Source organism: Nothobranchius furzeri, chromosome 17, assembly GCF_043380555.1.
Source record: "Nothobranchius furzeri strain GRZ-AD chromosome 17, NfurGRZ-RIMD1, whole genome shotgun sequence".
Taxonomy (NCBI): domain Eukaryota; kingdom Metazoa; phylum Chordata; class Actinopteri; order Cyprinodontiformes; family Nothobranchiidae; genus Nothobranchius; species Nothobranchius furzeri.
Genome location: NC_091757.1, coordinates 20,332,858 through 20,350,357, shown reverse-complemented (window position 1 = coordinate 20,350,357; position 17,500 = coordinate 20,332,858). Strand labels below are relative to the sequence as shown.

Sequence of the window (17,500 nt, the reverse complement as noted above, 5' to 3'; positions counted from 1 at the left end):
GATGAATTGTCCATTTTTGACCTAAAGGCCCTGCTCTATTTGCTCTGCCCAAACAGAAACACAAGTTTCTGACACAAACCTAATCTACAGGATATGGGCCAAGGGCACTCCTGCAGTGTGCTCTTATCTAAACTGTTGCTTCCTCGGACAGCACAGAAAAGAAAAAAGAAGATGAAGAACTCTATTAAATAATAATCAAATAACTTTGTTAGTCCAAATAATCATGTGAAGCTAATGTTCAATCAATCTCTGAAATGAGAATATTAATTACTTGAAATTATAATCCTATGATAGTGTTATAATAAGTAATATAACTTTAAATATTTACACTACACTGATCACACGTAAAGCTAAAGTCACATGACACATTTCCTTTTTCTGATCCAATCAGAACCTTCCAGATCTGACGCGAGGCGTGGTTTTGTTGGTGCTTGTATAATCCCCTTTTGTGGCAAATTCTGATTCGACAGTAAATCAAAACATCCAAATTATAAAACTATGCCCCACGTCATCTTAACTTCAGTTCCAAGCGTTCTAGAGAAGTTGTCGGAGTGGCCAATCCGTAACTTTCCTCTTAAAGCCGAAAGAACCTTACAACAAGCTGGATTAAATCTGTTGCATGTTCCACCTGCTGCAACGGTTCCTTCAGAATAAAAGCTGAACCATCACGACCCCTTCAGGGTCTCGCTAGATACCAATAAAACTGTCGTGACCTGGGAGTATCTCAAGAAAAAAAAAAGCTACAGGCTTCGGTTCCAGACAAGGTCCAAGCTGGACCTCGACACCTCCTGATCAAAACAGGGACTTCCGTTGGGGTACGTAGGCCGACAGATGGCGTCTCAATGTGTGTTATAATCTCCAAACCAAAGGTTAGAGCGAAACACCATTTCACTCCCACTCAGAACTAATGGTCTCTCCGGATTTGCTGGTTCTGAACATACCGTAAATCCTCTAATACAGGCCCGGGCCTGTATTTGACTCGAGCTCATCAAGCTCCAGGCTTTTATTGGAAGGAGGACCAGAATTAGAGGCAGGCCTCAATTTCTATTTGAGCAAAATGAACTAATGGTTCGCTGGAGTTTTTGACAATTAAAATTGCGCCCACATTTTCAAAGGTAAACACATTTCTTTTAAAGAGCAGGTCAAGTGTGCCTCGGAGTCCTTCTCCACCCATGTATCAATTTTAAAAAATGCAACATTAGTAGGCGTTGCCTGGAGGACCGAGAGGGCGGAGCCGCGGCAGTGACGAAGACGATGGCTAACTAGACGAAGCTAGCTCCCTTCACTCTGAGCAGTCATAAGAAGTGGAGGACGTTTCTCCCCCTCCTTACCCAGATACTCGAGAAGAAAGGGTCCAAGTCTATTTGGAGGGGACAAGCGGACCTGAGCCTTATTGTTTTGAGCTTGTGAGTTGCCTGAAACTAGCGGAACCGACCCAACAGAACCTGCTCTGAATGGTAAGTTGCCGTTAGCCATAGCATTGGATTAGCTGCAGGGTTTGGCTCCATGGCCCTAGAGAACTAGTATTCAGCATGTTTTAGAGGTTTATCTGCTTCAACACACCTGGTTTTAATCAGCAACAAATAGCTGAGCTGCTTAACAGCTAATCTAACCTGTTAAAGCAGGAAAACCACTGAAACGTGCTGGATAGCAGCTCTCCAGGAGCTCTGGGCTCAAGTTACAGTCTGCTGCATAGAAAGTTATGAAACTACCCCATGAGAAAATTATTCTGTAATGTGTTCAGCTCACTAAAACTGCCCTGATTTCATTATTTACTGATAACAGCTGCTCTCTTGGTTCTAGGTCCTCTGGTGTCTGCAGCTGGTCTCTGCTGGTGTCGTCAGGATCAGGCGCTTCCGGAAGAATGTGCCTTTCAATGACTTTCTCTCCCTTATTTGTTATATTAATTAAATAAATCTCAATTTATATATTTCCTGTTTTTGTTCATGTCCATAAATACTTAAACATGTTTGAAATTAAAACGAGCTTTTAACAGTGAGGTGCTAGTTTAATTCATCACAATAGAGCTCATTAAACATGCAACAATGTGATAATCAATGTTATTTATAAATATCCATTAAAATATCAAAACTGGAATCAAAATGAGACATTTGGCAGCACAAAAAACTTGTCAAACACAATATTTATTATAATAATTGTAGGCAGACAGGAGACAGAGCTGATGGAGGTTCTCAGTCATCGAAGGATGGCTGAAGGCTTTCCAGGAACAGGAGATGTGGTGTTGTCTCTTCTCTCTCTATTCTGCCAGATGAGCTGATAGGTTACAGGTGTGTGAGGACATCCTCATGCTGTCACAACCAGATGACAGGAGTTATCAGGTGATCAGCCAGGCTAATGAGATGCAGAAAGAAAACAAATCATGCAGAAAGAAAACAAATCCAGGACAGTGTACAGTAATAAAAATAATATGTGGTGTTGCTCACCTTATGTGCTCTTATAGAGTATTAACGTGTGCCTGCCTCATGGTGTAGAGTCCATATTTTGCTGAGTGTCCTGCAATAATGCAGGTTATTAGTTAATTTACTTTTGATAGCAAAAACAAAATATTTAATGTAGAAGTTATTTACCAGGTGAATCAGCTCACACGTCACCACCAAGTGTCACAGGGCCAGAATCAGTATTCTCCTTCATGATGTCATGATGTAATCACATACTTATTTAATTGTTAATATCTTAAAAATTCTGAAATGTTTTAATTTGTTTTACCTTGAACAGTTCACTGAGCTTGCACTGCCACTGAGGTGGAAGCTGGAATCAACAGCAGACACCTCACATCTTGGTCTTTTCAGGGGTGTGGACGCTGCTCTGGGACTTTCTGGAAGATGAATTTCCGTCATGGTCCCCGTGTCACAAGACACACTGCGGCTGGGAGCTCTAAACTGGGTGGCTATGTAAAAAACAAAGTAGCAGCACATTTATAAATGTTTAAAAGAGCATAAAATCACGTGTAACAATAATCTGTAAAACAAATTAAAACTAGAAGGTAATAATAAAATGTTTACATAGAAGATTATTAAAAATAATTCACCTTTGCTACGGGTAAGGCTTCACGTCAGCCTGGACAAGTGCATTCATGCAGCTAAATCAGTCTGACAGCCAATGTCTTGGGTAGATTCAGCCTGAAAAAAAAATAGAAGCACATCGTTGTTGGAGTTTATAAAGTCAGATAATATACAAAAGAAACTGTCCTATATAGGCACTTTATAACATTCCTAGTGTGTGATCATTGTTATAAATAAGTATTTATAACACTAAAAGCTATGCTAAAGACTAGGATATGCTAATGCTGAACTACGGCTAACCTCCTACACTCGCTTGCAAATCCAACTCCCAACTGGCCACAAGGCGTGGCCGAGACTCTCGATGCTTTTATAACTTTGACACAGAGCTGCTACGTAGTACTCTACTGGTTTACGTAGTATCTTACTCTTTAGCCATTGGCTAAAATTTATTCAAAATGAGTCAAATTCTATGTTTTAAGCTGAAGGTGGAGCTATACTGTGATATTTAGGCAGAATTTTTAATTTTTAAAGAAAATGCTCCAAAATGCTAAAATAATGAATACACACATTTAAAACACTATTAGACACTCATTTATACAGTTCATCAGCAAAAAAAAAAAGTTAATTTAGACGTTACTTGCTCTTTAACAATGGTAGTTTCTGCTTCAGCCCTCTCCCCCCTCCCCCTGTGCAGCGGCCACAAACTCACTGATGCGCCTGGAGCCTCTCAGAGTTCCTGCTGCTCTAAACATTAAAATAATTATTTCATTTTCTGTTCCTCACTTCTGATTACCTTCAATGGTGTCTGTTTGTTGCAACCACCAGGTACAAAAACTAACTTGTTTTTATTTGACTATTTTTCTGTCCTGCCTGTTTATTATCTTCCTGCATCTCCTCTCAATCCTAAAGAGAAACTGCTACCTGGGTTCATATACAGGTGCTGGCCAGTAAATTAGAATATCATCAAAAGGTTGAAAATATTTCAGTAATTCCATTCAAAACGTGAAACTTGTACATTATATTCATGCAATGCACACAGACCAATGTATTTCCGATGTTTATTACGTTTAATTTTGATATTTATAGGTGACAACCAATGAAAACATCAAATCTGGTATCTCAGAAAATTAGAATATTCTAAAGGCCAATGAAAAAATGTTTGTTTCTCTAATGTTGGCCAACTGAAAAGAATGAACATGAAAAGAATGTGCATGTATAGCACTCAATACTTAGTCGGGGCTCCTTTTGCCTCAATAACTGCAGTAATGCGGCGTGGCATGGACTCGATCAGTCTGTGGCACTGCTCAGGTGTTATGAGAGCCCAGGTTGCTCTGATAGTCGTCTTCAGCTCCTCTGCATTGTTGGGTCTAGCGTATTGCATCCTCCGCTTCACAATACCCCATAGATTTTCTATGGGGTTAAGGTCAGGCGAGTTTGCTGGCCAATCAAGGACAGGGATACCATGGTCCTTGAACCAGGTGCTGGTGGTTTTGGCACTGTGTGCAGGTGCCAAGTCCTGTTGAAAGGTGAAGTCTGCATCCCCATAAAGTTGGTCAGCAGCAGGAAGCATGAAGTGCTCTAAAACTTCCTGGTAGATGGCTGCATTGACCCTGGACCTCAGGAAACAGAGTGGGCCAACACCGGCAGATGACATGGCACCCCACACCATCACTGACGGTGGAAACTTTACACTGGACCTCATGCAACGTGGATTCTGTGCTTCTCCGCTCTTCCTCCAGACTCTGGGTCCTTGATTTCCAAAGGAAATGCAGAACTTGCTTTCATCAGAAAACATAACTTTGGACCACTCAGCATCAGTCCAGTCCTTTTTGTCCTTGGCCCAGGCGAGACGCTTCTTGCGCTGTTTCATGTTCAAGAGTGGCTTGACACACGGAATGCGACACCTGAATCCCATGTCTTTCATGAGTCTCCTCGTGGTGGTTCTTGAAGCGCTGACTCCAGCTGCAGTCCACTCTTTGTGGATCTCCCCCACATTTTTGAATGGGTTTGTCGTCACAATTCTCTGCAGGGTGCGGTTATCCCTAGAGCTTGTACACTTTTTTCTACCACATTTTTTCCGTCCCTTCGCCTGTCTGTTAATGTGCTTGGACACAGAGCTCTGCGAACAGCCAGCTTCTTTAGCAATCACCTTTTGTGTCTTGCCCTCCTTGTGCAAGGGGTCAATGATTGTCTTTTGGACAGCTGTTAAGTCAGAAGTCTTCCCCATGATTGTGGTGCCTTCAAAACAAGACTGAGGGACCTTTTAAAGGCCTTTGCAGGTGTTTTGAGTAAATCAGCTGATTAGAGTGGCAGCAGGTGTCTTCTATATTCAGCCTTTTCAGAATATTCTAATTTTTTGAGATACCAAATTTGGAGTTTTCATTAGTTGTCACCTATAAATATCAAAATTAAACGTAATAAACATCGGAAATACATTGGTCTGTGTGCATTGCATGAATATAATGTACAAGTTTCACGTTTTGAATGGAATTACTGAAATATTTTCAACCTTTTGATGATATTCTAATTTACTGGCCAGCACCTGTATATTCACCTCATGAGTTACCTTTGAACTGCAGTTCTAAAAGATATACCGACCGCAAAAACAGCGGAGTGCTTGCCGGCCGCATCAGTTAGGTGCATCACCGAGGACAAAACAGGTGATGCATCCTGATCCGCTGCAGTGAAAAGCATCAGGCACAAATAAAAGAATAAAAGACAGAAAACATTAAAGGAAATGAGCCGACATGAACGATCGCGTGTTAAGTTAGTTTTTGAGGTGGTGACACCTGATTTGATAACGTTACTGTGGCCGTGCTCAGGACGCAGATGTCTGGAGTGCGTCAACAATCAGAGCTTTGCATGCGCAAGCTGGTTAAGGTTAGGATGGGGGTGAGGGGAAGGTTAAATTGCAAGAGGGTAAATGTCACAATTTCGTTAACTGTCCGTTTTACGGCGGGTGCCAGTACCGATGCTCTGGCACAGCACGTTGCGTCCCAACGTGCAGGAGCTTGTCCCCTGCTGACAGCAGGTTGCTGTCTTTTCCGTGGACTGCATCTTGCCGGTCATTATCACGTGACGGTGACTAGTCGATGACAGGCATAACAAGTCACTATAGAGCGATGAAGTCGACTAGTGACTAGTTCATACAACCCCTGCTACTGCTCCCCAGAGTGTTCTGCAGCATAATCAGCACGTTCTCTTTGAACTTGAAATCAAATTTTCGCCTCCTCTTCGTCTCCTCACGGTTAAAGTTAGGGTTAGACTCCGACACCGGCCATTATTCACCTCCGCCGACTCCAACACCGGCCAAAATGTGATACCCGGCCGTTAATTGAATACAGGCTAATATTAGAGGATTTACGGTATTTCACACACACACCATCCTCAGTCTTACTCCACCTTAGTTACATCATACACATAGTGTTTAAAGTTAGTCTTGTTTAAATTGTTTAGAAATAAATCTTGTAACTTTTTAAACTTGACTCTCTCTCTTTCTTGGAGTTAATACGAAGTGTTATCTAATCCCTGCAATAAAAAGTTCCAATCTTCTGCTTAAAGTAATATTCACAGATCCATCAAATTGATTTCATATTTCCTATGGAATCTCACATTTTATGGGCCATTACTTCAGATGTGACTAACGAATCGTTACACCCCCACACCCACCCCCGCTCTCACGAAGGAGCACTGCGGGACGGAGCGCGCGACCTACCGCCCTCTCGCTCCCCTCTGACGGCCAAATCTGCCAGGCTTAACTCATTTTCTGTGGCAAACCCTGCCTCTGTTAGCTTGAGTTAGCATTTAGCTAATCTCCTGCTGATCTCCGACCGAGGCGGAACATGACATCACAGGATTTTAACCAGCAGGTAATTAACAGGCTTCTGCAGAGATGAGCTGCTGCACTAGTTATTCAACCACTCAATCAAGTGTGTTAAAGCAAAGAAACCATTAAAATGTGCCCTCCAGGACAGGAGCCGAATACCCCTGTTATAGCTCCACAGATGACCAGCATGACTACAGCCCCGCATGGAAACCAATCGGCCTCTTGGGTCGGCTCTCCAGAAGCCCCTTCTTAGCTTCTTGGTTGAGCTAAGTTAGCTAGTAGCTACACTGGTTCATTTGTTCCAACCCTGTTTAAACCAGAACAGCACCACCCCTTTTCCCATTTTTGGATTGTCTGGGCGTGACAAGACAAGTGACACGGTCAAAATGGCGATGGCGGGAACCTCTCATTTTCTTTAAAAAACATATAACTCGAGCCTATGGACGTTATTTTTCCAGTGTACATGTCGATGAACATGAAAAAGTCTTCTACACCTATTCTACACCACGTGTTTGAGGCAGTGAGCTGTGTGTGGCTGAACCTGGAGCAATTGCAGTGGACATAAAAACAAAAACAAAAATAAATAAAAATTGATCAGACGAAGGTGGAGGCAAAGAGGACGATGGCAGGTCATTTTAAAGAGTCACCCAGTTATAAATAGAGTTACCCATAAATCAACGTTTTGCTCCTAAACTGAACAAATTAGTTTCTAATAGCACCGTAGTAGACACGGGGTGTATCTGAATCCAGGGGCAGGATGCTTGTAAGAGTGCATTTTGTGGTCGATGACATCACAGTGCAGCGACGAGTACTGTCCAAATTCCAAGGATACTCATTCTCACGTCCTCAAATGCGTCCTCATTCCACCCAAATTTCAAGGATGGGTCTTGTGTATCCTTACCGAGCAAGGCTATCCCAGCATGCTTTGCGCACTGGCCGTTGGATTTTCAGCAAGAAGGGAAACAGAAGAGCAGCAAAGTTTTACATTTAAGTTTGTTAGTAGAAAAGTAAAATGCTTAAAACGGTTCTGTTGGTGGACATTTTTCATTTGTATATTGTTTTGCTTGTATGGTGGGTCCCATTATTCCCATGTGTGTGTGTGTGTGTGTGTGTGTGTGTGTGTGTTATTAAAACAACTACTAACTGATAACGCATTTTGATCATTGATTTTGTTATTAACGATGTTTTTGAACATGTTACATGAACAGAAAATGAAAAGACGGTAACGGGATTATTTGTAATACATGACAGCTATTTACAGATCAAAACCAGTATGGCCCAGTTATGTACAGGTGATGCAGGAGTGACTCTTCCTGGGTCATTTTTTTAAACTGAGTGAGCAGGAAGTCTTTATCAGTGCAGCTGGATCTGCTGCAGGAGGGTCCAGACGTGGATGGAGGGCTGGAGCAGACCCGTGGCTGGACGTTTCTGGCCAGAGGAACATCATACAGGACGGTCTGCAGAGAGAGCTTTGGGACGCTTCCTCTCACTGTCCACTCCATCGTCCATCTACAGGGCCTGCTGGGCTGGCTCAGACGACGGCTGTTATATCTCTAAGACGTATTCAGAAATATGAAATGAGGAGATGGTTTATGGATCCACCAGTACTACAATGGAGACTCTTCAGCGAATAAAACCACAGTGTTGTTTATAATAGAGGTTCCTACATAAATGACTTGCCTGTTAACAGTAGTGGTGGTCTGCTGGTACCTCCTGCAAGACAGAGCGCCACTGACCTGCTCCAAACCAACCTCTCATCGTCTACAGCATCTTCCTCAGGCTCATCCTCCAGGGCCACAAGTTCACCAGCACAGAGCCAGATGTGCAGAATAGGGCACATTGGGATTTATGAAAGAAAACGTAGCAGAAAAATGTGCACAACTTTAAGTTGACTAAGGACCTGGCTTACACACATGTTGGACATGGAGAGCACCTGCAGTGCTGCTGCTGAGAAGATACAATTCTGAAATCATGCAGCATTATCACTTGTACCGCTTCGTTTTCACACAGAACAAGACCCCCACACATGCACACACACGCACGCGCTCATACACACACATGCGCGCACACTCACACACACACACACACAGTCTGAAGTGCAGAATATGGAATGCAGAACATCAGCAGAGGGACAGATAGACAGAATGTCATGCATCTGTGACAGTATGTGTCCTGTCACTGTGACCCGATTGATCATGTGCCCTGGCTACTTGTACAGGGGAGATCTCCGTTTGGCTGACTGGTTAGCACGCGTGACTTTCACCCGGGAGTCTGGAGACCGAATCCGGATTGAATCACTTTTTTATATCAGCCACAGATCTCTCTGAAGAACTCAACATTGACGGCTTCAGCAACGCTGTGCCACTCCGTGGATTTTCTCTTATTTGTTTTGCAAAAGCACTTCCTTTCATTTCTCCACCTCACCCACAGGCACCTCAACTTCTGCCTCTGTGAAAAAGCACTTCCTTGATCTACGGTCGTGATCGAAATGCTGCAACAGCCGGCTTATGTATATCTATGAGGTCCACAAGGCACTTTGCATTGACTATTTATGGCAGGAAGTGGGCGTGGTGAGGGCGAGATGTAACTAAAAAGCAGCTGAGAACATTTCTAGGTACCGTAAATCCTCCAATACAGGCCGGTACTCAATCAAAGGCCGGGTCTCCAATTTTTGGCCGGTGTCGGAGTCGGCGGAGGTGAATAATGGCCGGTCTCTTATTGTGGCCGGGTGGAATGTGCAAGTACGGGGGGCGGTTGTGTCGTCCGTCTCACTTTTGATTTGCCAGTGATAGACCGCGAGGGTAACTTTAACCGTGCGGAGACGAAGAGGAGGTGAACATTTGTTATCAAGTTCAAAGAGAACGTGCTGATTATTCTGCAGAACACTCTGGGGAGCAGTAGCAGGGGGTGTATGAACTAGTCGACTTCACCGCTCTATAGTGACTTTTTATGCCTGTCATCGACTAGTCGCTGTCACGTGATAATGACCGGCAAGATGCAGCCCTCGGAAAAGACAGCAACCTACTGTCAGCAGGGGACAAGCTCCTGCACGCCGGGAGGCAACGCGCTGTGCCAGAGCGTTGGTACTGACACACGATCGTTCATGTCGGATCATTTCCTTTAATGTTTTCTGTCTTTTATTTGTGCCTGATGCTTTTCGCTGCTGTGGAGCGGGCCGCATCACCTTGTCATCCGGTGACGCACCGATCACTGATGCGGCCGCCAAGCAGCGAGCACTCCGTTGTTTTTGCGGTCGGTAGATCTTTTAGAACTGCAGTTCAAAGGTAACTCATGAGGTGAATATATATGAACCCAGGTAGCAGTTTCTCTTTAGGATTGAGAGGAGATGCAGGAAGATAATAAACAGACAGGACAGAAAAATAGTCAAATAAAAACAAGTTAGTTTTTGTACCTGGTGGTTGCAACAAACAGACACCACTGAAGGTAATCAGAAGTGAGGAACTGAAAATGAAATAATTATTTTAATGTTTAGAGCAGCAGGAACTCTGAGAGGCTGCAGGCGCATCAGTGAGTTTGCGGCCGCTGCGCAGGGGGAGGGGGGAGAGGGCTGAAGCAGAAACTACCATTGTTAAAAGAAATGTGTTTAACTTTGAAAATGTGGGCGCAATTTTAATTGTCAAAAACTCCAGCGAACCATTAGTTCATTTTGCTCAAATAGAAATTGAGGCCTGCCTCTAATTCTGGTCCTCCTTCCAGTAAAGGCCTGGAGCTTGGTGAGCTCGAGTCAAATACAGGCCCGGGCCTGTATTAGAGGATTTATGGTAGTCTCTGATTTATGAAGCGGAGATTGCGTGCAGCTGTGCGTACTCCATGTTTGATAGATCACAAACCTACTTGGCGTAAGTTAATTTCTTTGCTGAGCTTCAGTACGGTTTTAGTAAGGATTCTACGCCATGTTTGATAAATGACACCCCTGGGCTTAAAAGGAAGACGGAGACACCAACACGACGCCAGATGATTACTCGCCTTGGGTAGTAGGGTTGTCACGGTATGAAAATTTAACCTCACGGTTATTGTGACCAAAATTATCACGGTTTTCGGTATTATCGCGGTATTTTTTAAACGGTGTTGCATATGTTCAGAAAGCATTGATAGTCCTGTTCTACACAAACTGAAATAGTTTTGAAAAGGTTTAACAGTGTTTATTAAACCTAAAATAACACAAAGCCTTAGCAAAAGTGCAACTTTTCACAAGTAAAGGAACAAATAGCTTATTTTTCTGGAACATGTTACAGTAGTCAGTGCAGGTTTAAATTATACAAATCCAAACATTCAAAACATAAACAATATGTAAACAAATCAAAGAAACACCACTTGTTTTCTCATAGACTTGTTTTCTTCATTATCAAAATGAAAATCTAAAACTCCAGTCCACACTTGACTTGAGCGCTGTACAAGTCAAACTTAAAAAATATGTATTTAAAACAAATAGCCACTTTAAACAAATTACTAAAATAACTACTACACTATGTAATCAAATCCAAATGTTCAAGTATAAATGGCATTGAATAAGTAAACAAATCAATGACAAGGAACTAATTGTATATTTCTCTTCATCATCAACAAATAAGATGCTTCATCCAGCAACAGGGTGTCCGTGACACGGTTTAAATGCTGGCAGAGGACGCTGCGGCTGCAGTATATAGTGACTCGTTGCATTCTCCCTCAACCAAAAGTCCTCACGTCATGCATTTAAGCTAAAATGCTAATGTTAACTTACCTTGCACTGGCTGTAGAGACGTGGGTGATGGTCACTCAGATGTGCCATTAGATTCGAAGTGTTACCTTTTGCAGACACTTGTTTCCTGCACGTTCTGCAAACGGGATAGCCGTCTTCTACTAACTGTCCCTCAGCATTTTTCAGAAATCCAAAATATGCCCATACTTCCGATTTAGTCTTCTTTGAGGGCGGATGGATGTCCTGGGCGCTGCCGTCTCCTCCTTCGGCCATTATTTCAGCTTCAAAGTTTTGGTGCCGTTGCAAATTAAAAAGTGCGTGTGCGCGCCGCGGGAACTTCAGCTGAAGCGACGGTGGCTGGTAAGGGTCACCGCGCCGAAACCGCGGCCACGGTAAACCCACCGAGATAATATAGTTTTTTAAAAACTGGACGGTTATTTTTATTGTCAACTTTTTTACCGGGGTTTACCGCTATACCGGTTACCGTGACAACCCTATTGGGTAGCTCTCGCCATCTTAGAACTCAGAGCTTTAACTTTGTTATAGACAGTATTTTGCCTGTTTTGTGTTCTGACCTGCCGTCTCCTCTACCGTAGAAACAAGCCTCATCACCACCTCCACGCCATACTCCCACGGAAAACCTCTGAGCCACGTCTCCATCTCCTCCCTGACCGACTCGCTTTCATTTCTTACCCCTCCTGTCTTGGACTCACTCCCTCAGCCTACACCTCTCCCCTGAGACTCGCCAGCTTCCCGTCACAGTAAGATCACACCACCTCCGCACCTCCTCTTCTCCTGTCTAAAGAGCCATTCCCTAACTCTGTCTCCTGTCTTGCAATCTCAGATCTGGACTCCAGTGTACTCACCACCATCTGTGGTGCACCCTGAGTTTAACCCTCTCAGGCTCAAAATAAGTGTTGATTAAAGGACGAACAACTAAGTCCTTCAGGGGAACTTCTGAGTTAAAAAATGCTCATGAAACACGTATGTGGAGTAACCAGGTAGGTAATGTTGCAAATCTGCAACGCCTGCCTCCAGTGGGTTAGCCAGTTTTTCTAATAAATGTTGTTTATTCTCTTACCTTGACTCTGAAAATGTGTTACAAAACGAACATGTGATGTAAAAATGAAATAGAAAAACATAGACCAAACTAAAAATGAAGTTTTGTGTGTGTGTGTGTGTGTGTGTGTGTGTGTGTGTGTGTGTGTGTGCGTGTGTGTGTGTGTGTGTGTGTGCGTGCTTGCCACTCGTGCATGCATTCATGCACGAGTGGCGTGTGAGACTCAGGTCAGAGTGGGCCGTGCAAACATAAACATCACATTTGTAGCATCTCAGGCTTGTTTGGTTGTCTCTAGGGCACAGAGCTCACAGCGCTTCCTTTTCTGTACACGTCCTAGTCGGGGAGAGATGCCAGGGCAGCGGCTGGGGCTTACACACTCCTAACCGTACTGGCAGAGGCTGGTGTGTAGGGAATATGCTGGCGCTGCTGAATATAAGGAGTCACCAAAGCTTTCCACAGCTCTGCTAGGAAAAGTCTCCTCTTGTAACTCTTCCCCTGATTCCAGGTTGGGTCGCTGGCTGCCCACACCACATATGCGTTGAAAGCAGATGTCAAGGCCAACAGGCTGTCATTTGCTTGCAGGTGCATGTACCAGTAAGCTGCAATAAAAGGAACAATAAATATGAGATTAGGAACCATATTGAATTTGTCATACACAAAATGCTATGATTTACATAAAAAAATGCATGGATGAAATTTGACCTTATCCAGACAGTCAACGCCTCCTTTGTTCTTTGTGTTGTGGATCATAAGGGACTTCCTGTCCTCTGTGGCACTGACAGCGGCATCGTTTTGTAGAGCGCTCATCAGAATGATGTTTGTTTTCTTCTTGGGAATGACTCAAGAGTGTGTGTGTCAGTGAAAGCAAATGTTGATGCGAGTGTCTCTCTTCCTCTGGTCAACACCAGTGCAGGGTTAGGGTTAGGTTCAGGCTTGTTCTTTCTCACTGCCCCTACCATGGTGAGCTTTCAGCAGCTCCTGACCAAGAGCATATGATGTGAAGAAGTTGTCACATGTGATATTATGCCCTTGAAGACCGGTTGTCATGTCCAGCAAAACACACATTCCCTGTTTTTTTTCGGTCCATCCAGTACTGGTTTTCCCCATGTATACCTGCATATTCGGCATCACATGCTACCCAGATCTTTAACCCATATTTCCCTGGTTTGCTTGGAATGTACACCTTTTCGTAACAGTGGCCTCTGAAAAGAACCAGGTGCTCATCAACTGTCACCCCAGGGCCTGGAACGTACATACGTCCCACCTGTCCCAAACGTTCCTGATGGTAGCCAGTGTGTCATTTCTCCAGCGGACGGGTTGTGTATCTGTTATGAAATCGAACAATTCTTGAAAGGACGTGAAACTTGTAAGAACATAGTTGCCTGCCAGACTCTGCATCCCTTTTGTAGCCTCATGGTTTGAGCGATATACTCCTGCTGAAGTCAACAGCCCTATGTAGGCTTGGAGGTCAACCAGGTCGATTTCTGTCCAGGTCTTCCCAAACACACGTTTCCCCTCCAGCTTTGTCATCTCCGTGAGAATTCCCTCAATGGACTCTGGTAAAGAGTTGGAAGTTGAGCTCACATACTGCGTTGGCCCTGGTGTCGTCTTTATGATGTTTTCCACTCTCTCTCTACCTCCTCTGTCCTGGGTGGAGGAAGACCAGAACAAGTGTCCGCTCTTTGACTGGAATGTCTCCTCAGGTGCCTGCTCTTCAGGTGCTTCTTCCTCTCCATCAGTCTCCTCAAAATCTGAATCAAAATCTGTGTTGTCTTCCACTTCAGAGACATCCTCCGCTATCTCTAGTTCAATGTCAGTGCCCTCTTCATCATGTCCAAAAACCAGGACCAGAACCTCTTCAACACATAACCGCTTGGCCAGTTGCCTACTTGTGGCAGTGTGAGCGTCCTGTCAGTGTCTCGACTGATCGTGTGCCCTGGCTACTTGGCTGACTGGTTAGTGCGTATGACTCTCACCCGGGAATCTGGGGATCAAATCCCGCCCGGGCCCTCGTTTCTCCACCTCGCCACATACTCACTGTGCTCAGAGTAAAAGAAGTGGAGGGCTAACATGTATATGGGGCTGCAGTAGCTCAGGTGGTAGAGCGGGTTGCCTCATGATCGGAGGGTCATGGGTTCGATTCCAGCTCCCGCCAGCAGTATCCTGCTGTTGTGTCCTTGGGCAAGACACTTCACCCAACTTGCCTGTGTTAGTGGTGGTCAGAGGGGCCGACGGCGCCAAATGGCAGCCTCGCCTCTGTCAGACCTCCCCAGGGCGGCTGTGGCTACAAGTAGCTTACCATCACTAGCAGTGTGTGACTGTGAGAGTGTGTGAAAGCGTCTTTGGGGGTCTAGAAAAGCGCTATATAAGTTCAATGCATTATTAGTATTATTATTATTATTATTATTATTATATGGGGTCTGCGTGAAGATGATACATTGATTAGTCTGGAAGGTGTGGTTGAATAGCTGTCATTTACAACTACATTCCTTTTTACTAAAACACAACAAAAGGTTTATCCAGAGCCTAATGTTGTTATTTCTGGACAGATGATTCAAAATGTAAATGAAGACAAATATCTAGGTATAATTTTAGACACTAACTTGACTTTTAAACAACGTGTTCTTCCAGCACTCAGAGAGTACAGACGCTTTTTTCTTCAGCTCCCTTATCTGCTTCCCCAAGGCTCTCTGTCCTGTCTGCCTACAGAGCACTTCTCTGCATTTCTCCTGAAATCACTACTTCTTTTTTGGAAATGGACCTAATTAACTGGTCATTCAACGCGATTGATAAGATTTTTTCTACGATGAGAATGGAGAAGAGGGCTCCCACCTGTCCCGAGGGGACATTTGCAGCGGGATATGCACTCGATTCTTGGGAGGTCTGGCAAATTGTGTGCCTCTCTCAGTTGTCCATCGAGGACATGGAAGATTTGTGGATATTCGGCCTGATGATCACTGGATTTCTTCTGATTGGAGTGGGAGGATATCTGGTTTTCTGGAAATCTGGGAAGACGGAAGCGATTGGAGCGCGACCTGCACCCACGGAATGTGCTGCCCTTGCGGTGACCTCACAGACTGGGACGTTACTCGAGGTGAACCGTAAGATGGATAATGTCCTTGCGGCGTTGCCTGTGTTAGTGCGCAAGATGGATGTCATCTCGGAGAGGGTCGCCGGACGGTGTGGGGATATTTAGAACGTATAATTGGCTTCACTGGTGGACATGAATGACCACTCATAGCCTCCAAGGCAGAGAGGAAAATTATCTCTGTCTGCCCTAAACAAAGTCATGTTTATCCTTATCTGACGCCAAGGCTGCCTCCAAGGCTGCCATCAACACACCCCCACGAAAGGAGGAATGCTGACAGATGCTGTGTCCCGACCTTCCCCCCCTGCCGTCAGATTGGGACTTCTGCTTCGAGGTCAGCAACCTGCAGGAAACTCAATGCGCTCTCTGGCCCTCATCTCTCCCTCCCACCTGTTTGACTGCAGCTGGCTGAGCGCCGTAATGGCAGCTCCCGTTGAAGGATTCAGGATCCCGCCCAACTCCGCCTCCCTATCGGACTCTGATGTTTGTATCTGTGATGTTCGTGCTTCTATGTTGAGGAGTTTTTTTTTTGTATAATAGAGTTACTCCCCGCTGGGTCTAACTCTGCTATGCCTTTTTTTTTTTTACCTTACCCCAATTATCCTCATGTAACACCCTTTTCATCTAATGAAATGAGCGCCGTTCTGGCTGCTCTCGTGACTGCCTGTACCTGTTTTGTCTGCATGTGTGTGTGTTTAACCTTGGTCAGGTTGTGTTGCAGAGTCAAGTTCCTATGCTCTGGGTCGCTGGAGCGCTGGCAATAAAGCTTATTCTGATTCTGATTAAAAAAGTTACCAAATGAATAAATTCCACACGTGTAAATTTTAAACACCTCAGAAACCATGTGTCAACAGAAGCTGCAAAAATGTACGTTTGCTCTCATAGTAGCTCACATCAATTATTGTTTACCTGCTTGGGCCTCTGCAAACTCCACCACTTTAAGTAGGTTCAGATCTTTATGTAAACAGGCTATCAAAATTCTAGATAAAAAACAAGATCCTTTCATCTTTGCACAATCCTTAGTAAATATAGGCTCCTAAACTGGAGCAACCATGTCATTTTTAAAAACTGTTGTCTTATGTACAAGTTCAAAAACAGCTTAGCTCCTCTTTGTAGTCTTGTAGAATGTCGATCATCTCTAACACGTGTAACTCGAGGGGCTGCTAGAGGGGATTGTGTGGTACCATGCAGGAAAAGTTCCTTTGGACAATCAGTTTTCACCCATGAGGCGACTAGAGTCTGGAATACAATTCCACAAAACATTAGAGACTCTGTTACATACAGCACATTTAAAATACAATTAAAGAAACAGTTGATTGACACTCAAATTTGTCATCACTAGGTTTAAGAACAAATGTATGCGTGTTACTGTTAGAGTGAATATGACTGATTTTGTATGTGTGTGTGTGTGTGTGTGTGGGGGGGGGGGGGTTACTCTATGTCATGTTGTTTTACTTGTATTGTTTTTAAAATGTTTATAGCTTTAAATGTTGTTTTATACGATTTGCCAGTCGGCAGGGGGACTACCAATGGAAATGAGCCTTTTGGCCATAATTGGGTACATTTACATTGTAAAATGTTTATTAATGCACACTGTCCCTCTACATCAAATAAAAGTTATTCAATTTAATTCAACTATTCACACGGGCTCAAAAGTGCAGAAAAGAGATGGGTTCACATAAAAGACGCCATAAAAGTAATGTGTTGTGTAGATTTAACCACCCTTCATCACCTGTTGTGGATTTCTACATCATATTATATTATTTTAAGCCCTAAAAATCATTTCAATTGGAAAAATAAATCA

General features: G+C 43.9%; 1 pseudogene; it reads right to left on the bottom strand.

The window, feature by feature from the left end:
- Positions 1–12,977: 12,977 nt before the first annotated feature.
- Positions 12,978–14,640, bottom strand: LOC139063796 (piggyBac transposable element-derived protein 4-like; annotated as a pseudogene).
- Positions 14,641–17,500: the final 2,860 nt, after the last annotated feature.